We start from the raw sequence: 24676 nt of genomic DNA, 5'->3' as shown, positions 1-24676 counted from the left end.
AGCATTAAAACAACATTATTATATCAATAATCAATGAATGTAGTTACGTCGTCAGTTCAATCGCGACGTGTCAGGAACGCATTCTCTGAATGGCCGAACATTAGTATGTGCATTCATTAATTAAGCTGGTTCTAAGTATAGAAGCTAGCGAATACTGAAAATATTTTCTGTAGAAAATATTGTAGGTGTACAAAGCAGATGTGACATTTATTTATATGCTATGCACAAAAGCCAGGTAGCATACGCAGTTATACCAATTATAATAATAACAAAGTCTAGGAAATAGAAATTTATATAAGAGGCAAAACTAAAATTTCAATTTTCAAATATGTTTGCCAAAATATTTTTTATTCCTTCAGCAAGAAAACGAAAAACAATTCCTTATTCAAAATACTATGAATTTTTTATAAGATCCAAATGGCCAGTTTTGCCAGTCGACCAATGTAGCAGAAAAATATTTATGGAAACAAATAATTCATGAATTTTGACGTCTAACGGAAAATAAGGTCGAGGTTCCACTAAGGCTTGTTTTACAACGTAGGTCATACCTATACTATGCGTCTTACTTTCGTTTTACGATATCCGAACATGAAGTGCCCTTGACCTCAGAAGATTCTTTTGTGTTTGGAAAATGACCAGTATTTCACGAGTAGCAATATCCTTTTGACTTCGAGGGTCTGATTAGATGAGAAAGGGTCCAGCCCTTCTATAAAATGATTCTGTTTTTATGATACCTTTAAAACTCGGACGAATATTTCAATCGGGTACCATTAATAAAACGGGAGTTGTATAAAATCTTTGATATGTTGTAAATTAAAGCTATCAAAATGACGTCAAAAATATTTTGAGGTAAATAGTAACATTTTGAACAAACCAAGGATTTTTAAATAACATTTTATCGAAATACAGGTACAAGTAAACAGTTAGTTAAAATTATACCCCCTTACTTATAAAAATCTCTAATGACCTTCTAAGCAACATTTTAACTAATCACTAATAAATGTTAGTTAAGACATACTTAAGCAACGTTTATAAGTAAGAATTTTCTTTAACAGCCCTTACGTATTCCTTATTAATTAATTCACGTTTAGTAACGCTGATAATATTGTCTGGTAATTGAAAGTAAAAAAAATGTAATCAGAATAATTAGAAACAAATAAATCACAAACAAGAAACAATTGAACCCAATTCTTTGAATCAATATTCATCTGTTGTGTGTAAATAACAAGACAGTATCAGTCTGAAATCACGTTTATTTCGACCACTGTCGATGTTCTAATTGACATTCACAACACGACTGTATGCGAAGATTTGTTAAATGTTTGTTTCAGCGTTTATTTTATTGTCTTTTAGTATCTTTTATTGAGTTACAGGTATATAAACTCATTTAAGAAAATACGTTTTTTATATTTTTTAAATATAAAATACGTATTTTCAACAAACTGGAAACTAGCTTAGCAATCTTTTAGACGCTGCATTCTTTGAAAAGCTTCCAGTCTTCATTTGCTATGTTCCAACAGTTAATATTAGGTACATGAAACTTTTAATATGAATGTACTAAAGGGAAAGAGCCGTAAAGTCACTCAGCGAAAGCACTTTTTTAATAAAATCAAACCCTTTTCCCACGAAAAAATATTCACAAATACTAAGGTTTCCAAAATTCCATTTTCATAAAAACAGGACGGGTTACCTAATAAAGTCGAAATCTGACTTGTTAGTACAATTTAAAATTCACAGCACGGCGACTGTTCGCTTAACCTACTGAGTCTACTGATGGTGTCCGTTTAAATCCAAGGATTGGCCCCAATTCCCACTCATTTCCATGTTCCCTTGTGTAACTTCGAAGTTTAATTAACGAACTTCCCATGAAAAACGACTTATTATTCTTTTATTCGTAGTAAAATTCGTTCCTTCATTGTTTTGATTCCGTTGTGAAAGTTTATTTTCGTCCTTTGTATAAGTTTCACGTGCACTGTTTGAGACTTAAAATGACATCACTTATTTAAAGCTAATAAACACTCGAAAAGAGTCAATGAAAATACTTTTTGTACAGTAGTTACAATTAGTTTATATATAGCAAAATATAGTTTTTTTTACAAACAATATTTCCAAAAACTTAGGTTTTTCCAAATGTTGATAGTAAAACTTTGACTTGTTTACTATGAATATTATAACTCCATTTTAACTGAAATTCTTAATTACTTCATTACTATCAATATATTTCTCGATACTCACAACAGATGTTATGATATTTTGACGGAATTCATGAAAAAGCTTTGAAATTATTATTTGAAAGTTCGACTATTGTCGAACAGTAAATTTTTCGTAAGTACTACAGTCGACATGGTCCAACTGATAAATGGATTATTACAAAGTTACGAAGGGACCCTCGTTCTACCGCGAAAACTTAATAGGTATGAATTTATGAAGGTATAATAACATAGGTAGATACTAGATACTCGATCTTGGCATGAGGAGTTCCTCCGTGTGTCTAAAGGCACGTTAAATTGTTAGACCCCGATCGTTTGCATATCTTTGATAATCGTTACAGGTAGCCAGAAGCCAAAATGTCTGACAACTATTCTTATAATGGTATATAGAGTTACCCGCGGAACCTAATTTACTTGGTTTGATCTCCTTGTAGAACGCTAGTACTCAGCGGGATCTGGTTAAACTGGACGCCGACTTTAATGTGTAGTTGGAAAAAGACGAAAGAGCGTCTAAATGCTCACACTAAATGAAATCAAAATCTTCTAAAACTTTCAAATATTTAAGTAGCCTAACCAAATGCTTTTTGCGCAAGCACACAAATTAAACACATTAAGCATAAAAAGCAATTAAATTGCAACAAGTTATCCTAACCACGATGTTAGTTAGCCCACACGTTGAAATTACCTTTACATTTTAAACTCTTACCTCAAAGTGGTTTTACAAAGTCTACAACGAGAAAGTGCAGTGCATTTCACAAGGCTTTTAAAGCACAAGGTGGTGGTAAAATTGTATTATTGAACATGTGTTTTTGTGTATCTTCGTATTTTTTGTAGAGCAATTTATTTGATTAAAATAAGACTACTTACTAAAAAAGTCGTGGTGGCCTAGTGGGTAAAGAACCAACCACTCGAGTATGTGGGTGTGGGTTCGATTCCAGGTCAGGCAAGTACCAAAGTTTTTTAGTACTTTCTAAGTATATCTTGGACACCAATGGCTGATAAAAAGGCGAAGGAAATCATCCCGAGGAAACCTGGTCTGTAAAGTCTGAAATCACCAACCCGCATTCAGCAAGGATAGTGTTTAATGCTCAATACTTCTCCGTGTGAGTGGAGGCCGCAGCCCAGCAGTGGGACGATAAAAAGGCTTGCAACAGTAACAGTAACAACAAGACTACTTAAGGAAACCACCCTTAACATAATTTATAATCTTATAAGTTTTTTACCAGACGTTAGTTAATAATGTATTTTGTGCCAATTATAAACAATTATTCCACCTATTGAACATAACTAATGTACTACCACGATGGCATAAACTACTGCTAATATAATTAAATTCGCTTCATCGGACCCAAAGCTGGAATATCCATTTGGGTACAAATTAATGAAACTGTCATAGTAATTATTTAGTCCCAACCAAACGTGGGTATCATTTAATTATTTCAGCATAGTTTTAAGTTATTAATAAATGCCTACCCACATAGATTAGAACTTTAAGGCTGTGTAATAATATATTATATTGGAAGGACAGCATTTGTTTAACGAGAATAACGTATCTCAGTAAATTATTTGAGAAAACCCATTAGTTCCACTTATAAAGTTTGTATATGAATTTATAATACCACGCAAATAGTTTGCCCATATCGAGCCAGGCTCTATTTTCTATACCTAATAATAAAATAAAGAGGAAACATAAGCTATATATATTATCCCCGTACGGTCAATTGTTTCTAAGGGACGCTGGTGAAACCGCGGGAAACCGCTAGATATATGTAAATCGTTGATCCTAGTTTAAAGGTAAGAAAAAGGGAAAAAGTTGATGACTAAATGCGTAAGTGACGTAAGTGTTATACCCACAACAAAAACCCACGTTTCGTTTCCTATAGAATCTTATACTGAGTTCCTACATTATACGACTCAAGCCAGCATTCAGGCATACTCGTAACAATGAAAGAAAATTACAACAGTAAAATTCAATTTACAATAACACAGAAATGACTTTCAGATTCCTTTTCATTGTTCAGGTTTCATTTTCAGTCGTTACTTTGTCACGCCAATTAAACTCGGGGACGCGCCCTCTTACTATTGAAAAAGCTGTGATTTTTATTTTTATGTAAAGTTTGCGATTTTATACAAATGAGTCTGATTTTTATTATTATCTATTATCTGCGATATTTTCCTATTATCTGTCTTTTGAACATCAATCTTTGTAAATTGAAACAAAATTGGAGCGCCGCACACTTAAAAAAAAATGTGGATTATTATTTACCCATCTCTGGTTTTACTCACACTAAATGAAAGCAAAATCTTCTAAAACTTTCAAATATTTAAGTAGCTCAACCAAATGATTTTTGCGCAAGCACACAAATTAAACACATTAAGCATAAAAAGCAATTAAATTGCAATTGTTTGTTTTGTTTTGTTTTATATTTTATTTTTACTAATATAGTTTTTTTATAAGTTTATTTTTACTAACTTACTATGGATGCCACTTATCTGAAATAAAAACTATTTTATTTTATTTATTTATCTACTTCAAGCTTTTTCTATGATATTTATTTTAAGCCTCATTTTTCATACTGTATAGTAAAAAAGTGACATCCACAGTCAACACAGAATCTCACTGAGGTTTAAATTCTTCCCTCCATTTCAATTTCCCCAACGGAGTGGAGATAAGGGATCTTCGGAAATACGCTATCATCGGAAAATTGCGCTTCATTGAAAACTTGATGGACAGGTAATTGAGCATTTGGGAGCTTTAAATTGGTTATTTTTATCTCATTAACGAGTTAGTCTGGTGAGTATTTCTGTTTTGTTGTTCACTGAATATTAAATGGAGATCTATTTATAAACACTATTTATAGACGTCGATATGGCTATATAATTTTATTACTGAAAAAAAGTTCGTGTATTTAAAAAACCTCCCGTATCAAAACTGCCTGTTTCTGTACACAAGTAAATTATGTACGACAGCCAAAACAATGGCATTCGTGCCAAGAAGCATTTGCATGTTACAGGGATGTTCAAAAATTGGACATTTTATTTTTGTTGTAGCAACACTAGGTGCCTCGAACAGACGGCTTCGTCTTTACAAAATAAGCGGCAGAATTGTGTTGCAAATAACAAAGGTGCTGTATTATTTGCTATGTATTGTAAAATACTTCTTTTGAGGTAGAATTCATGGAAGCAAAACTACGAAACTACGAATAGGCGTCATTTTGTCATCACAGATATTTGTAGGAGGTAACTTTATAATTTTATAATCAGTGTCTATGGTGAATACGGGACTACTACAATCAAGATTATTTGTGTTTCTGCTGTAATTTGTGCAGAATTCACTTTTTATGAAAGACTAGCTCCACTTCCAATACATGTTGGTAACAGCGAATATCCTTATTTACAACCAAAGATAGTATAAAAGGGAAAAATATTTCCCATATTAGTCCCATATATTGAGGCGTATAATATCACCATACCTTATTACAGTTTGCTTCGTAAAACAGAACATCGATTATCATAATTGTATTTTTTTCCATAAAGTAAGGTTTCAAGGACCAAGTTCACCGACAACCTAAACGTCAGTTTTCTCAAAACTACAATTTACTATGAATTTACATGTTCAATTTTAAAAAGTGAACTGTTGTTTTAAAGAAACGGCCATTGATATTGTTGATGGAGTTAGGCCTAAGTTTTGCTAGGTAGGTATGCATGTTATAATGCAATATGCAGCAACATTCATAAAGTATAACTAAAATATACGCCTCATAGTGAAATTTTGTTACGGAAAATAACTGTCCTGCATAATTTGATTGTATTTCCCGACAGCGACCAAGGAAAAGGGTGCGATATTAGCATAGCGAATAGAGCAATGTATGCGGTATTATAATTTTACCGACCACCTTCATTTTTCCGGGTTTGACTTTGTGTGAGTGGGTAGTGATTTTTGTTTGTTGAGATTTGTTAGTTTTCATGATTTGCGCTATTTGAGGTACGGTTAATATCAATGAAGAAGGTACGCGTTATTATGGAGGTGTCTGATAACTTACCAAGTGTATTTATATTTTTCCATTTTCATTTTTTTGTCTTATATCAAATCTGTACAACATAAATTAGTTTGTTATTTAAACTCCACCTTGGCTGGAGCTATTCACTAACTGAGACGGTAGTGAACGTAATATGTCTGGTCTAATTTAGTTCAAGACTATTATTTCCTGATCTTGGTGTTACATACTAGAATATTATCAAATTTTCACGTTGCTTTCTCACAAGGAACTAACTACCGAACTAACCGTACTCAGCCTATCGACGGTTAGTCAAATTCTCAACAAAACCTCTACATACCTGAGAGACATATTAAGTCACTGTCTGTCCTATCTGATCCCGGTTGCATCATATTGTCAACACATCGGATTTTCCGAGAAGAGACGGTGCAAATTGCAAGTCTGCCTGAAAATACTTCTGCTTTAAAGTATTTATAGGTCTAGATCTGTGGTTTTAAAGAAAAAAACTTTGGCATACACAATCTTCCTTTATCTATGATAGTACTCTGTAACCAGATCTATCTTAGTACTATATTATTATACCTAATTTTAATTTTATTTATCCATTTATTTCAGACATCACAGCCCATATCAAAATGTCAACAATACCATATTTACTTATATGAAAAAAATTAACACACTATAAATATATAAAATACGGTAAAGCTGTTTCACATACATAACTTGTCATAAACACTAACTTACATTGCCATATTAATTAGTAAATTTTTTATTTTTGTTCCTTTGTTTCAAAAATTATTATACCATTTGAAATGTATCTGTCTGCGAGACACGTAGGCACATGTTAATCAGGTACGGGCAGTAGTTCCTGCGGGGCTTAGGTGCAACCGAGGGAAAACGGCTACTTTTTATATGAGTATTTTTACATATATGCGTCTTAACACACAAGTCTTTTACTGAAATTCCCACATTTCCGTGGTTCCTAAATTACATAAAAGGATTCATTGAGCAATGTTTATTTTAAGCAAACGTAATATTTCGCAGCCAAGGAAGAACTTTCGAGACTATTATTCTCGAGGGGAAATACAATTGGTGAACAGAGAGTACCTTTTTGGCAGCTAAGTGCTTGAGAATGGTTCGCACTGTTACTCAAAACTGCTAACTTTGTTTTTCATTGTTATTTATTAGACATTAAAATTTAATACAGTTTTACTGAGAGGTGAGAAAAATAATACACTTAAATAAAATTATAAGCAAGTGATTGTTACTGTGTTATTTAAGTCCTTTCCAAAACACCACAGAAAATAAGTTCTGTTCAGGCTTTTTGGCGCTAGCATGCCTAATTGATATGGATCACAGTCCCTTATTCCCCAACCGTGTGAACCATACCTTTTTCAACGACAAAAATTGAGTTTCAAAGCTGTCAAATAGATGCTTCCGAGAATACTGACTTACCCACAAAAAGCTAAAAAGAATTTTCACCTACGGTAAACATCAATAAATTCGTTCATAAATATCCCACCTTCCACTATCCCTTTCTTTCGCTTTGATCGTCCCTTTGACTGAATATGTAAATGAAACATTTTCCGCCCCCAATATTTTAAGGTTCACAGAAAGTCCATTGTGGTCGTAAATATATGCAAATGGCCGTCTGACGGGCTTGAACTAGTTAAATCTCGTGATGACATTCGATTGAAAGACAGCCCGGACAACCTGATAAAAGAATTTACTACTCTATGAATAATGTAAAATGGAAATGCATGAAAATGTTAAGGAATATTTTTATGGCTTGACTACGCTAGTTCTTTTTTAATTGTATTTTGATTGTTGCGGCGGCCCCTACGAACTTTGTTTTTTTTTAGTTGTTTTGATGAGCTGTATACTACTAAGTACCTATGCATATGCATTATAGCAAATGGTACTTTATAGCACAACAATACGCGGCTCATGTTTTTATGGACAACTACTTCATTCTATAAAATGTAGGTAATTGAATTCACAAAGAGTCCAAGAACATATACATGCATGGTTACAAATAAATTGTTATGCTTATAGGGCAACGTAGTATGTGATCTACCAGAGTTGTGTTTTCGCCTTAAGCGTCATGAATCATAACAAAAGCTGTCGAGTCTTTATTAAAATTTATAACTCCATCGATTAAATATTTACATTACTTAACCACTGCTTTTGAAGCAGAACCGAGGTAAACATAATAATAATGTTTATTGTTTGAACTCTTGGATTTAACGACCACTCAACGAAGGTTTTTAATTTATTTATATTTGAATTTTTCTAAAAAAACTTTGTAGACAAATTAATTAAAGACGAATAGTAGAAACTGAACACATTGATCAAATAACTTAATTAGCACAGTCACTGATTATGATCGTATCAAAAATAAGATTTTAATTTAAGACGAAAAACAAAATAAGTTTGCTGTACTAATAAAATTATTTTTATTTGATTAAATAGGACGCCCCCTTAACCAATTGTTTAAAATCTTTCATTTTAAATTATCTTAAATTTTAGCTTGAAATTATCTTAGAATTTTATTGCGTACACTCACAGTAAGATGAATAGTTATAAGTCAATGCCTGAAGCCAACAAAGAAATACGGGGCGATAGAAAGAAAAATGTGAACCCAATAGAAATAGGGTACGTACTCAAGACCAGATTATCCTGATATTTTCACGTTCCACCAATCCATTCTACGAATACGTAGAGAATCTTCAGAAAAAAGAGTGTCAGCTTATTGTTATCCCGTTTGCAATAAACTAGATTTATTTTCTTGAAAAACTTAGACTTCTTATTTAAACAATAGCTCTCGCTTGCGGTTTCACCCGCGTCCCACGATAACTGCTTCGCGTAACAACTAACAAAAACTATCCTATGTCCTTTTCGCAGGTCTGAGCTATCTCTCCTCTCATTTTCAGTCTAAATAGTTCAGACATTCTTGAGTTACAAGACGTGTAACTAACATGACTTTATTTTCTACAGTATAGTATATAGATTTTTGGAAAATAAAGAAGCACGTTTTACAACTTTGTTTTCCCCCAGGATTTTTTATTATTGGCATAGAATAGAACCTGCATTTGGAATGCAGTGATCATATTGTCTCCGAAGCCACATAGTTGCGATACGTTTTATTCAAATGCTCAATAAGTTACACTTGGGATTTTCTAAGATTACTTTGTAAGCAACGTTAGAATTGTTCGCTTTGCTATGTATTATACGCAGACACTTATTTTTATTTGGAACTGTTTCTCAACTCGTTTTACGTTAGCAAAAAAAAAAACATTTTATTTCTTGCCATTACCCTTAAATATTTGTTAATAGATAATACTTACTTCTACTAATGTAAGTTTAATATATAATTCGTCTGTGGTATGTGAAGTAAAATTATGCTAATATTATTATCAAAAACCCCTACTTCATAAGTCAGGGTTTTTTCCAAAGTTGACCATTTCTCTATTACACACATACCGCGGATTATAGGTAGATAACTTCCTAAGTCATTACGTACAACTCTTATCATTACCTCTCGCAATTAACACACTAACGAGGCATTGATGAGCACAATTAATAATTCCTAATTTAATACTGCTTACGTAAGCGATATTGGTATTTACGTATGTGTAACCAACGACCTTAACAAGTAAGTAAGACAAACATTGATTGATTAATCAAACTTTAATGGTGTATCAAGTTTAATGAATACTTAAGTGTACTCTAGCTGAAATCAGTTATTAGATATGTGCTTAAAATAGAAGTTTGAGAAGCTTGTTAATTAAGTAATTAGTTTGAAACAATTAATTGCTAGACACCTGCTCGAATTTATTATTGATAAATAGTTTTATATAAGTTGGCAAAAGGATTTGATTTGCCTTTACGAAGTTGTCACTGGGTCGTGAATAGACTAAAACATATTCGATTTTTTTGAAGAGAATGGACAAGCATTCTGATATTCTGATAAGACTAAACCTTGTGAATAGTAAATACTATAGATGTATTTTTTTAGCTAACTTTATCCTATAAGGTACTATTTGTCCACATAAAAATATTATCATACAACTAACGGAGCATAATAATTCACTCAGACCGACACCTGTGCAAATAAAATACCGCCTAATCCATTACCCTACCAATTTGAAACGTCATAAAACAGATCTTCAAACACCAGGTCCTTTGAGTGAGATAACTCGGTGTCCTGTCCAATTTTCCATGTCGTTGGACTGAAAACGGTTACACGTACCTCCTTCATTTCGCGGTACTATCGACCGCCCGCAGCGGTTTGTGCAGATTTCTTTGTTACCATCTTCTGTAAATGTCTTGGTGATTCTCGTTAGCGCATTGTTTGATGAAGATCGCGCTTGAATTATTGCAAAAAATTCAATGTGCATAGGTATGCGATTGTTATGATATTTAATAAAAAGTAAATCTTACGTGAATCAGATAAACATTGGGCAAATAGATCTTTAGTTGTTTTATTTGTTAATGGTCTGACATGTTTTCAATAAAAATATTAATTTCATGCATATTATACAGCGGTGTTATTGTAGGCTATGCCAGATGTTCAATTCGTAAGTCTTATATTCCTACAATATTATGTGAGTTAGTAAGCGACGACCTACTTCAGGTCACGGGGCCCGCATATCGCGGTTCATAGCAAGACTGATAATTGTGGCAACATTATTATGTGTGTATCTACATACGTAAGTGTCTATGTAACGTAGAAAGAACTCATAATGCTCACTATAAGTGACTTATATAGCTATATAAGTCACTTATAACCTCTAAAAATTAGATCACCAATAGAAATTTTGAAATCACTGAGACATAGGTAAATAGAAGCTTATAACTATCTCAAGAGCCTTATCTGTATGAACATAATGTTTATCGTTATAAAAGGTAAAATTTATCCTATTTGCATCGGTAACTCTAACGAACTGTAAAGTAAGTCAACTCTATTAAACAAAGTTACGCTAACTTTACGTAAACTGCTTGTTAAGGTGTTGCAGTCTGCACTCCGTAGTTTAACTTTTCCAGAATATTCCACGTATTAGCTAAAAATATGGAGTGTTCACCATTAGCATGTAAATCGCACCGTAAGCGTAAAACTTGGAAAACTTTCTGAATTTGGATGATAGAAGAAGAAGTTCAAAATATATCTGCGGGGTTAGAAGTCTGAGTTATAACTTTTTCAATATCAAACCTTCAATATAAAGTTGCGTAAAAAGTCAAAGATAAATAGAAAAATCTAAAGTTTATGTCTTCGAAATAAAATTCAATAAACATTTTAATCCGAGACGTAATCACATTTATAGATTTGTAAACATGAAGTCATATAAGTTTGAAGTCAAAGTAATTACTATGCCGCAAAAATAATTGGTTCACCGTTAATATAATACCTTTCACAAACCACATCACAAAGAACCGTAAAGGTGCTGAAACAGAGAACGATTCAAAATAAATGGAACTCTGAACTGTGAGGAATTTCAATTGAACAGCTCTATTACCACGAAATGTTTTGTTCTTTAATTAAAATTAATTTCCAATTTTCTAACCACAATTCGTGGTATTTTAAGAAGTAATTTGTTTATTTTGAACGACGTTATTGCTACTATCGCTGTGCTTTAACAAACAAATTACGAGATCTATGGCAGATATCATTTTAAATACTGATTGGAATTTTCAGTTTACATAAGCTAGCAAAAGGATGAGCTTATAAATAAAAACTTAATGTTTTTGTTCTAAATGTAACCTAAATTCATGATTCTGATAAAATATATGAATAATATTTCTAAAACGTGACTTCCAAAACCATACAGGATCACGTAAAATGTTGATATTTACGCCACACCGAACTATACAAAACTGTAAGTTCTCAACGTTCCAGGCGTGAAACCCATTTATTATTTAAAACAGGGACGCTCAACCCCTTTTTAGTCCGGCTCGCCATAAAGCTTAGTAAAGAGACCCAATATTTCTTTGCAACAAACGAGTTTTATCTCGTAATTTCGTATGCTTATTTCTTGAAGAAAAATGCAAATTAATTTGGCATGTTTTTCACGCCCGATTAAATAGCTTCACGTTTTGTTTTTATTGTACAGAATCAAGTTATCATTTACTTTTTCTGACTATAAATTATAAAATATGATATCATCATCTGTCTAACGTTTACTCAAGTATTTTAATTGTTTTACAAGGAGTGACTGCCTATCTGACTTTCTCAACCCGGTTACCGGTAAACCAATACCCCCGTGATAAGACTGGTTGTCAGACTTTCTGGCGTCAAACTAACTGGAACGACTACCAAAGGTGTTCAAATGATAGCTGAGACCTACAGTTTATCATGCTTTCCGAAACATGAAAGAACTCATGAAGAACGTTATGAGAAGATGGTCACTTAATTCCGTTTAAAAAAAGTATTAGCAATCGACAAATGAAACGCCAATCACTTAAAGTTCAACACATTTAACAATAAATTCAATCCGCTTTTCTCGAATCAAACGCAACAAACGGCTCTTCTTAATACATTGTTTGGACCGAGATCGGGGCTACAATAAGGTTTTAATACGCAAACAAAACTACTTGGGATTACGTTTATAGACAAAGACGTAATTTAGAGAAGTAACTGGCGTTGATTCTTAGTGATTTAAATGTTTCGCCTCTGTTTGTGGGTTGTAGACTTTTATTAGTTAGCTAAAGCGTGTATAGTTTTTTTCCTTTGTTTATATTCGGATTTTTTGTGTATGTGGACTTGAGATAACAAGGGAGAGATGATGAGAAGGATGGTAATAAGTGTAAAAATGTGTTTTTTTAATGATTTTGTGTGAATATTGGAGGGAAACAACCAAAACCTATGGCAAATTGTTTTTCATTTTTTTTGCGCGATGTGGTGCTACGTGCTATATATCAAAACTTAATATAGGTATATATCCGAAGAAATTGCTCATTATACTATATAATGTAATATCTATACCTTTATACCTTTATAAGTAATCAATATTTCTTTTTAAGTCATTGTATATTTTTGTTATAAGCCTTTATTTATAAATGACAATACGTCAACATTAAATAAAAGGCTTAAGTTACAAAGACACAAGATATTAATTAAGAAGCCATATCAATTTTATTGTTCAACAGACTGAAACTAAATTCATTAGTTCGACCGTCTCTAAGCCCTATCGCAAACTAAATCAAAATAGCAATTTAGCTTTGATAAACTTATTTTAAATGTTGCCATTCACAATGTCAACAAACTCACTGACATTGCGTTATTTAACTTTAATAGATTGTAGGTTCGCAATATAAATAACTTCGGCGAAATATTCATGAAATCGAGAGACACAAATTCTATTATTTTTTATTGAGAAATTCTTTGCAAATGCAGAAAAAATATTAACTTATTTATTCAGAGGTCAAATCAAAATAGATAAAACATCAAATCGTAATTTCAAATATTTTAATATAATTGTTCCTAAAACTGCGGTGGTTGAGTGTCGTAAAGAAAGACATGGAAATCTGCGAACTCAAAGAGGAAGATGTCCAGGATAGAGCGAAGTGGAAGAAAAAGATAGGATAAGAGAGGACCGTCACAAGACGGGATAAACGCTAAGAAGAAGAAGAAGAAGAAGAATTGTTCCTAAAATAGGCAAATAATAAATATACATAAGTAGGTACAAATGTTACATTGTATCGAACAAAAACTGATCCCAAACAAAACGGTTCGTCCGCTTTCAAGCATTAAAGCCTGCTTTTACAAAAGTTAGCGAAACTCCGAGGCTCCATAAAATAATTATGTGAAAACTCTATCACCTTTGTAATTAGAACAGTCCGTTGGTTTTGTTCTATTTTTAAAATTTGTTCTTTTAATTCCTTATTGATTTACTAGCTTTTTACCGTGGAGTCGACCGTCTTTTTACAATAGACGAGATGACAGGTTTAAAATATAGTGATTCTAATTTAGTCTGTATTTTAGATTGGCAGATACTATTGGTAACATATCTTTGATTTTAACAAAACATTAAATTTATTACCAAGATACAGTGCAAAAAAATTGAGAATCGTGACGTCTCGTTTATGTAAAGCACTCAAAAGTGAAGCAACACAAAATTCAATCGTGTTGCATCTTCGTTGTAATTTGTTTGTGAGATAAAAAAATACGTGTCCATTATTTTAGTGTTATCTAAAAGACGGGCATTTTATATTTATTATTTATTATTTCATAACACATAGGCTACAATTTGTAAACATATTGTTCGAAATACTAAACCTGCGCAGACGAAGTCGCGGGCACCAGCTAGTATATAAATAAATAACCATTACTAGCCTTTGAGAGATGTCTTGAAGTAATTGATCGCGTCAATTTAAAAATCAAATAATCAATAAGTAAAGAAAGTTTTACTAGGTATAGCAGATACCCATTTTAAACATTAAATTACAAATTGTTTTCAACTTTACACACAGTCAATACAATCTTTTCCTTTAGATATGAACCAGTGTAGCTACTGAAAGACTTTTTATAATAAGTGGACTGTAAGAATGATTTCGTTAACAGATTCGCGATTCATTGAGCATGAGCCTTCGAGTTGGATTCATTGTATTGCCTTTTGTGTTTATTCTCCCTGAGATTGGCTACTCCATGGATTTTGTATATTTTATGTCCTGTTATTTCCATCCTCTGAGCCCTTTTCCCAACTATGTTGGGGTCGGCTTCCAGTCTAACCTGATGTAGCTGAGTACCAGTGCTTTACAAGGAGCGACTGCCCAGTTCAGTCTTTATGTCCAGTTATTTCTTTGCAAATTTGGCTGTATCCTCATGATTGGGGAACATGAATATTTTATGCCACTCAAGCGTGATTAAAATGAGCTCCGATTGAATTCTCTTGTCTGCTTCAGTCAAGTGCCATGTCTCTCAAAATATTAATTAGGAGTTATTTGAAAAAAAAAAATAAGCAAACAAAGTGCTAGCAAGAATCAATATCAAACTTTAAGTTAATTCGACTGCTTATTGTAACTTCAACTTTTTGGAACTTTGAAACTGACTAAACCATTACAAGTATACGTAATTTCATTTTGCTTTATGATTAGAGAGCTACTTGCCTGCCTACGTCTAATTTCAAGTAGAGAAAGATTGTCCCTGGGGTAATTATTGAAAGTTAGCCTTTCTAAAGCAAAAAAAAAAATTGTGGCAAACTCATAAAATTTTAAATGACTCACATTCTAGTGATATCGATTCTTTTGAGAAAGTAGTTTTTGATGTCACAACATTACCGGCAATAAATTCTATTTGTAGTAGGATATTAGTTTGTGGCCTCCACGCTGAACTTCCTGCTTCCCTTCCTTTTATGGTTCATCCGTTTTATCTCAACGTTGTATGCAAATTGTCAAGTGTTTATTTATTCTGATAAAAATATAACGTACTTTGTGACAGTAACAATGAGACTATTGTAAAGTCTTTTGTTTTTAATCACAATTTACTACTAACTCAGCGAGAAGTATTATGTTATTTTATGACAGCTTCTTCAATATGTTTTAGCCTATGAAACATGTATTAATATATGGTTATTTCTCCACAATAATAATCGAATCTAAATAAATAAAAGGACCCCAGACCCCTCGTCGCTTTGAACAAAAAAGTGTCAACAATTAAAATGCAATTCTAACCCAAAAGGCTTATGACCTATTTTTGTATAACACTCATAACCTGCCAAGTGTGTACGAAAAGAAAATAATAAATCATGAGAATAAGCCCTAGGTGCTCCAAATACAGTAAATAAAACATCTGATGTAATATTTCTTCTGAACAACGGTAAGAAGTGTGCCATTCATACATATTTGACGATGATACCATGCCTCACAGATACGAAGCAGTTTTTATTCGAGAAAAAGTATCAAATAATAGCATTTATCTTTCGTATGTTAAATAAGAAAGCACTTAAAAGAAGTGAGATAAGTGCTTGGTGTAGACTCCCAGGGGTGCTATTAGCTCTTGTTTTTAACGCTTTTTATCTATCAGCTTTCCCGAGAAGGAAACATCGGGCGTTACATTCTTAATGCGTACATTTACTTTTGCCTAAACATGTAAGCAAAAGTCAAGCGTAGTTGAAATTGATTTACTTATTGTGGGGATTTACTTACAAGGGATAACTTGAGAAAGGAGTTTGAGAAATTCTATGCGTTTATTTGATAAACATACATAATTAAGTTGTTTAACTGATTTAGATGAGGTAGAAACTGATTCGTGAAACAGTTTGGAAGTTTACAGCTGACGTATGCATATCAAACCAGCCAGATTAACATCATAATTCTCCAAAACGGCTAATATCCAGCCAAGAAATAGACCATCAAAGTTTAATGCCGAGTCATTTTTACTATCACATAAAACCATTATTAAAATTGGACAAGAAAACATCTTGTTCGCTTGTTAAAGAAATTATTAGTAAGTTCTTATAATACAATTTTCCAAGTACTCGTTTGTGGACTTTTCAGCCATTAAGGATAGAAGGATTTGAAACGTTCCAAGAATAAATTTAAACCTAATATCGTTAGCACTGCGTAAATTAGAGTTTGAAATTTGTGGAAATTGAAATGAAGCGAGAACCCAAATTTTAAACAATTTGTGCTCAAGCAACTTTTGTGTGAGATCTATACTATCTCGTAGCAGGATTTTCTGTTATTTCTTGAGACCATGGCATTCTTATAATGTACTTATAATTTCTTCAGATACTGGACAGTCACAATTGTGTAGACAAAAATATTCTATCAACGACACGTACCCATCTAATGGTTGTACCATTTCTCTTACAAAATAGTTTCATATTGTACGATTTTCTTCAAATACACGTGTTTATTTATTAGATCATCTGCTAAACTAACAAGACATAACGTGATCTTTCCGCGTGATTACGTCGCAAAGACGTCAGTCAAACCACTAACCTTAATAATTATATTAATGTACTGAAATAATGGAAAGACGTTATAATTTTATAGGTTAAACATTAAACCTTAATAAAGTTTAATTTGGCCGTGAGATCTCTTCCTTATTTAATTATTTTATTTGTAAAAGAATATTAATAATTACAAAATAGCATCAAAAAACTCCTCCTCATCGCTGCCCACCGGGAGTGTACCCAAGAGGCTGGCAGCATTGCCACGTTGGATGACAATGCTTAATTTGTAAATTATTTTTATTTTAGTACTCGTAGGTGTAAATAATTTGTTAATTAAATTTGTAAAGTCTCATTTTCATAACAAAATGAAATAAGATAATTTTCCTCAGACAAATGTAAGTAAAACCAATTATAATAGAATCTATTAGGTAATATGTCTTCAATCGATGAGACGGTCAAAAGCTTGAAGCTACTAGTTCTTAACCACAGATTCCTCAAAGAAACCATTCATTGTAAGGCACAATATATACATTAGTATCCACCGTGCTCCGACTTCCTTTCAAGCTAATGTGAGCACCAACCTCTATGTATTCGTCCCGCGTCCGTCACAGCCAGTTAAATCTTAACCTTCATTACATATAAATAATGGACTTTGTAGCATCCTATAAAACCTGCATCATTATGTATTGGTGAATGAAATCTAGATAAATATTTTATCCTTTTGTCACAAAACTCTCCATATTTTTTTTTAAGAACTCGTCATTTCGAAACATAATAATATTGCAGTGACTTCGAGTCAAATCAGAAATCGTTCAAGTCTTAATAATAATAAAATTTAAGTAGGATTACTTCTCGTAAAACACCTACCCTTCATTCTTTCTAAGTGTTATGAGAGTATCTCAGAAAAAAGATGTCTGAACAAGTGTTTATGGATCTATTTTCTCTCCATTAGATATACATTAAATCTTTGTTGATGTAAAATTATTTTCTTTTATACTTACTGAAACATTTTCTTTCATAACTTGTCAATTTCGTTAAGGAAAATGTTTTTAAAAGTCTCCGTAATTAAGTTTTAAAACTGCAAGATATTAAAAGTTGAATAGTGATCTAAAGGCTACTTAGTAAACCCTGGGTACTGAAGCCGCTGCCTTTAATTAAGAACCAGCTAATTTAGAATTCTGTAATACTGAGAAGCTTCTGGGCTCGTCGAGCCCAGAAGCTTCTCAGTATTTACTTTATTTTAAACTTTAATAATATTAAATACAGAGCCTTTAAAAACATATTAATTCGATAGAGAATAAAGTTAATAAGCCATTTTATTAAAATAACGTTTATGAGTTATGATTAGTTCTAACAATGTAATTTAAGATAATAAGCTTTTGTGATACTTAATACAGTTAAAATCTCTTCGTTTGGCATCAGACACATTTTCGAAATAAAACAACTCAACTTTAATGAACTGCATACAGAAAAAAATAAGAAGGTAAACTGTGGTCTATAGCAAGCCATTTGTATATATCTATTGTATATGTATGGTTGTTAGCTGAAACCTTACAGCAAACATGCTCCTACCACTGACCTATATTCATCATTTGGTTCACCCCAGTAAGTAATTTTCTTCAATACATTATCATTAACTTACACACAATTTGATCCATAGTTTCCTTGGCTATTCATGGTAAAACGAAAACAGGACAAATACATTGAAAGAAAAGTTAATTCATATTTCCCATAGTCATGTCAATTTCTAAGCAAGAGTATATAATTAAATGTCATTAGAGTTGAATTCACACGTGCTACCTATAATTTACTTTTGCCGTCACTAATTAGTTCGCAGCACGAAATAATTGACTTCAAACCATACTTTGTAAACTGCTTTCCAGTTTGTGGAGCTAATTTCAAATTGAGTACAAGTAACACAGTTACTACCACCTGCAAACGTTACTGTGACTTATCAAAAATATTTAAAATTAAACCAGTAACACCTGCACAGTTACTGCCACTTAGAGCTAAATTTAGGAAATATTTCGTACTGAAAATTGGTAACAATGTTATATGAGTGACTCGTTAAGTTAAATATACTTTCGCTGCCAATTTAAATACGAAGCAAATACTGGAAATGTGTTCATTAATTGTTCAGCTGTTGCTTTAGGAATTAGGAGTTCAGAATTAGGAAAGTTTCTAGGTTATTAATGAGAGATTGAAAGCTTGGATTATGGAAAAGTTTTTCAAGAGAACAAAGTTAATAAAGACGTTAACTTTCATCTTTATTTATGTAGAAATTTTTTTGTCTCTTATCCTAATTGTGGGAGCATAAAAGTCCTACACAGCAAAAATAGTTTAAATAATACATCTCATTTATTAAATTATTAGAACAAGTAAAATTCGTATCTTGTTTTGGGGTCGTGTAAAAACATTGTTTACGTAAGTATATTCTCAGAAAAAAGCTTTTTAGCATTAGAAAAGTTTTTAATGATATATGTATTATTTAACGAATAATGTTTCATTAAAGGTAATAAGAGTAAGGACTCTTAGTAAAAAAAAAAACACTCACTTTGTTTTACTTGGTACAGGTACTCCTTTCGAAATTACTTCAATAATCTGAAACAACAAAAATATATAAATAAAAACAAAATTCAATAGAGAAACTAAATTTAAAATTTAACGCTTGGTATTTGGATGACGGGACCCTAGGAGGAGATAGAGAAACTGTTTACCAAGACCTCATATTCCTAAAAGAAAAATTTCATTCGATTGGACTGGATCTAAAGGACGATGGGCGTTTTGGTACCCTGTCCAACAGTGTTGATTCTAGTACCATTGCGTAGGTCTTGGCAAGCCAAAAAATGTTTACTATGACGACTAGTCCCAATTCCTTGTCCATTTCGGGTGACATCGACTAATAGAATGTATAATGTTCATAAATCATCAACGTAGATGTAGTTCTGAAATCCAACTGTATTGAATATAAACCGGCCAAGTGCGAGTCGGACTCGCGCACCGAGGGTTCCGTACAAATGCTGTATAGATAAAAAGTGAGTTTCGCGCCAACCGTTCAGTTTAGAACAATCATAGTTATGGTAATTTCGTGAGAGTCAAAATAGTTAATATTTTTTATTTTATAATATAACTAAAATAGTAGGCCAGTACCTTGTAAAAGTTATTTTATTGAAGTTATTTATATACAACATTTTATAGTCATCATTCAGAAATCTGATTGAAAATAACTAATTATGTCTTAAAGGTCATGGGGCATATCTGACCCGCTTTGTAAAAAGTGGCGGACATGAATCAAAGTAGTTTTAAATCGTGGAGAATGGTATGACGTTTCTTTTAATATAAATATTTTATTAAAATTCCATGGAGACAAATGTCCAGGATCGTTTGAAAAATATAAAAGACAAGCAGTTTCAGAGGATTGTACAGGTTGCAATGCTAGTTTTTATTGTTAAAGACATTTCATAAAGAAGGAAGGTGCCAATCCGGATGACCAGGATCTGATGAGGATCTGGAAACCCTGAGAAATCGAGGGCAACTCTTGAATATTGTAGGCACGCATCGAGTCATAACCAGACATGTGAGTGTATTTTTGAGGGTACTGGTAAACAGTGAAGGTTTGGAGCTGATTTGATTATGGAGACTACAGAGAGTCAAGGGAACTCCCGAACGGTATGTTGCAACTACCACGTGTTTGGGCTTATTTTATTCGTATTGGCGAAGACTTTCCACAAAGATAGGTTTGACTGCCATTGTGGGATCGACAGCTAAGATCAGATATAGTTATGGGAACTCCTTTACAATTTATAACGTAACCTTGTGTTGGAGCTTATTTTATTTTAGGTGATGAGAATTCACTACTAACTTGGGTTAAAGCAGCCATTGCAGGAATGGGATCATTTATTTTTGAGGGATTAATCACCTAAAGAGCCCCAGTTTCAGTTTTTTTTTCGAAACCGCCTGACGACTTGTAGCTGTCGAATTGTAACAACGACTTCTAGAGAGTAGGATTCGGGGCTGCTGGCTTTACGTTTCTAGAGCCTTGACAAAAGTGTAATTCTGTCCCTTTCTTTGTTTTATAAAGTCGGCATTATTTTATTTTGTAGCATTTTACAAACAAATCCAACTTCAAACATATAAAAAAGCAACAAGAAAACAAAAGCAAGAAAGAAATTAAAAAGATGTTAGGTGCATCGGTCTAGAAGTCGGTGTCTAGTGGACGCATCTATATTTATTTAACCACCGAGATCAAGACCAATGCATATAAACAGTTTTCTGGTTGTTTTAGAAGTTGTTTTTTTTTTTTGTAAAAAGTTTTTATTTTTAACTTTTGTGAAAAGTTCTCGTCAATACTAATAATATAAGCCCAAACACGACGTAACTAAAACATACCGAGTTCTCTCGACTTTCTCACGTCTCCATCATCAGATAAGCTCTAAACCTTCACTGTTTGATAGTATCACCAGACATACATCTGAGAATCAAGTTTTAATCCTATGCATGCCTACAATTTCTGATAGTTGCCCTCGATTTCTCAGGATTTCCATCATCAGATCCTGACCTGATGACAATGGAAATAAACGGCGAGTATACTCTTTCACTACAAAGAAATGATTTCTCAAATCCGTCAAACTTGGTCGTTTAAATTCCCCATTGAAATGAGGAAAATATTTGATGTTTACACCTGATTTTCTCTAGATTCCCATGGTTCACATTGATGCGACTAATGCCATAGTAAATCAGAGCCTTTATCATTATACTGTGCTATATTTCGTTCGTATCCGCCGTGGGTATGGTTTTCATACTAAGGTGCCCAATGACCTTTGAATGATTTAAAATTTTTCACAGTTTAGAGGCCATTATATGTAAGAAGTGTTTGATATGAATTTCACTTTTTATTCAAAACTTTAATATCTCTACGCGTTCATGTGAAAAAGGATAGGTAGTAAGTTTATAATTATTAAAAAAATATTTTATGTCATGTAAGCAAAAATAATATTTTAATATTTTATGTAACTTCAAATTTATAATTTTTGCAATTTTTCCTTTATCTGTACTATATAACGTTGCTTCGTGCCGAATTTTAAGATTCTGAGTTCACGGGAAGTACCTTGTAGGTTTTGATTCCCTAGCGTGTGACGGAAATTCGTCTAAGGTGTCGGTAAAACTGCTGTATCTTTTGATCGCGTTAACTTAGAAGTTTGATTTTTTCATTGCTTAAAGGGACAATAGACCTAGGTATTTGGTATAAATTTCAATTTGGTACCTTTATTCGTTCGTGAGAAATAAGGTAGTAAGTTTCATTTTATTAAAATACTAGCTGTTGCCCGCAACTTCGTCTGCGTGGGCAATATAGAATCATCAAAATACTACTTATCCCGTAGGTGCATTCTTTCACGTGACAGTATAATTAGGATTAGCACTTAGCAGTCGCATAGATTCATTGATCAAGGTTGTGTTGTAGATGTGACCATTTATCTAAACAAAAGAAGTAAAGTTTGTGACGTTGTTCAGCCAATTTGGAAAATTATTACGTATGGTGCGTAAGTAATTTTCACAGGAAACAGCTATAATCTATGTCTACATGCTTTGAGTCTGATAAAGCTGTCATTTGTACATTTTCTGCAGCTGCTGCGACTAATCAGAAGCCAGAAAGTCTGTCAGTCTTACCATAATATGGATATCGTCTTGTGTAGTTGACTGGATTGTAGATAGGTAGTCGCTCCAAGCAAAATATTGGTACTAAAACAGATTCGGTGACTGGAAGCCAACACCAACATAGTTGGGGAATAGCTGGATGGATGATAAAATGAGTCATCATCATCAGCAGGCGCATAGGGTAGGATATATAGTTTCACTTACTCATGGTAAGGCTGACCACACAATAGGCGTGCGCGATCCTCGGGCGTGTGAGTAGTGCGGGCGTCGCGAGCGCGCTGCGTGAACGTCGCGTTTTGCTGCCCTGCGGCATGTGTGAAGAGTGCAAGCGACGCGCTCGCGGCGAGCACGCGGCGCTCGAATTGCGTTCTTACCCCTTCGCCTGCTATCCCCGCCGCCCGCTAAACGCCTTAGCAGTTAAACGTCAAGGAGAGCGGCGCGTGCGCGCCGCGAGCGCGCTGCAAATGCCGCAGGGCAACAAAACGCGACGCTCACGTAACGCGCTCGCGACGCACGCGCGGCGCCCGCGCTACTCACACGCCCGAGGATCGCGCACGCCTAATGTGGGGGAGGCCTAAGCCGGGACTCCACCGAAATGTTTGCATTAGTTCACGAATAGGCAAAATGTACGTATCTGTGAGAGTCCACTTCATGTGTTCGTACTTGAAACCTGTAGTTTTGCCAAGATTTTCAGAACGTACGCTCGCAATTTGTCATTTCTTGGTGGAGCCAGCAAATCAAAAGAAACATAAGTGTTGTATACTGTGCGTCACTACCGCACACCGGGAAAATTTCGCTCTTGCGGAGGACGTTTATATACCATATTTTGTGTCACACGTAAACAGGACGACAGTAAGTATCCACCGAAACACTTTCAAAGATCTGATGAACGAACAAATCAGACCTGACTTGGTCACCTGGGACCAATCAGAGCTCTATGAAGCGATAATACGCTTTGGCTCCTACTGTTATCGTGGTTTCTGAAAATTTATTCACCTCATTCAACGATGAATGTAATTCTGATCAATTCTGATGGTACTATTAAGAACACTTGCTTAGCGCAGAAGCTGACGTTGGCAGGTCAACTCTTTTGACTTCTCGAATAGGATACCATTGGTTTTTGTGCAATGCACACCTGCAATGCATTCTGGATTAGGATAGGATATAGGTGGATAGGATTTGCAACAGAGAACAATTCTGTCTTTGTGATTAAATGATATCAAACGTAGTTTTATATATAAGGTGTTTTTTTAGACTTGGCTCGGGTCTTACTGAGACTGTTCGTAATCGTGAACAGTGTATTTGCGATCAGAAGTTGAAAGTAAGCATGTCTCTGGTATGCGGCGCGTAATTTGTACGTTTTCAGACGCATAAAGCATTTTACGTGTGTATGGTATTAAATAGAGTATGGGGGCGCGGGTTCGATCCCAGGTCAGGCAAGTACCAATGCAACTTTTCTAAGTTTGTAAGTACTATCTAAGTATATCTTAGACACCAATGACTGTGTTTCGGATGGCACGTTAAACTGTAGGTCCCGGCTGTCATTGAACATCCTTGACAGTCGTTACGGGTAGTCAGAAGCCAGTAAGTCTGACACCAGTCTAACTAAGGGGTATCGGGTTGCCCGGGTAACTGGGTTGAGGAGGTCAGATAGGCAGTCGCTTCTTGTAAAGCACTGGTACTCAGCTGAATCCGGTTAGACTGGAAGCCGACCCCACATAGTTGGGAAAAGGCTCGGAGGATGATGATGGTATTAAATAGAGAGAGCTCCCATTTCTTATCTGCACTTTGTATCTGGGCTTGTTTTTAAAGCTACAGAATCCTACATTACCTTCCTCACGCTTAGCAGCGCTTGCGAGAGATAGATCCTCATTTCTTCTAGGATTAAGTTTACATATTTTGCATCAGAAAAAATAAT

At 33.8% G+C, this 24676-nt stretch overlaps 1 protein-coding gene across 3 annotated transcripts in view; it reads right to left on the bottom strand.

Moving 5' to 3' along the window:
- LOC124636776 (small conductance calcium-activated potassium channel protein) overlaps nucleotides 1-24676 on the bottom strand; it is a 255271-nt gene that overhangs the window by 186683 nt on the left and 43912 nt on the right. For all 3 annotated transcript variants that reach the window (XM_047172914.1, XM_047172915.1, XM_047172917.1), the window contains exon 2: nucleotides 19658-19704. The gene's annotated coding sequence lies outside the window, so the exon portion shown is untranslated. The remainder of the gene's footprint in view (nucleotides 1-19657; nucleotides 19705-24676) is intronic.

Source organism: Helicoverpa zea, chromosome 15, assembly GCF_022581195.2.
Source record: "Helicoverpa zea isolate HzStark_Cry1AcR chromosome 15, ilHelZeax1.1, whole genome shotgun sequence".
Taxonomy (NCBI): domain Eukaryota; kingdom Metazoa; phylum Arthropoda; class Insecta; order Lepidoptera; family Noctuidae; genus Helicoverpa; species Helicoverpa zea.
This window is presented reverse-complemented; position numbering and strand designations above follow the sequence as displayed.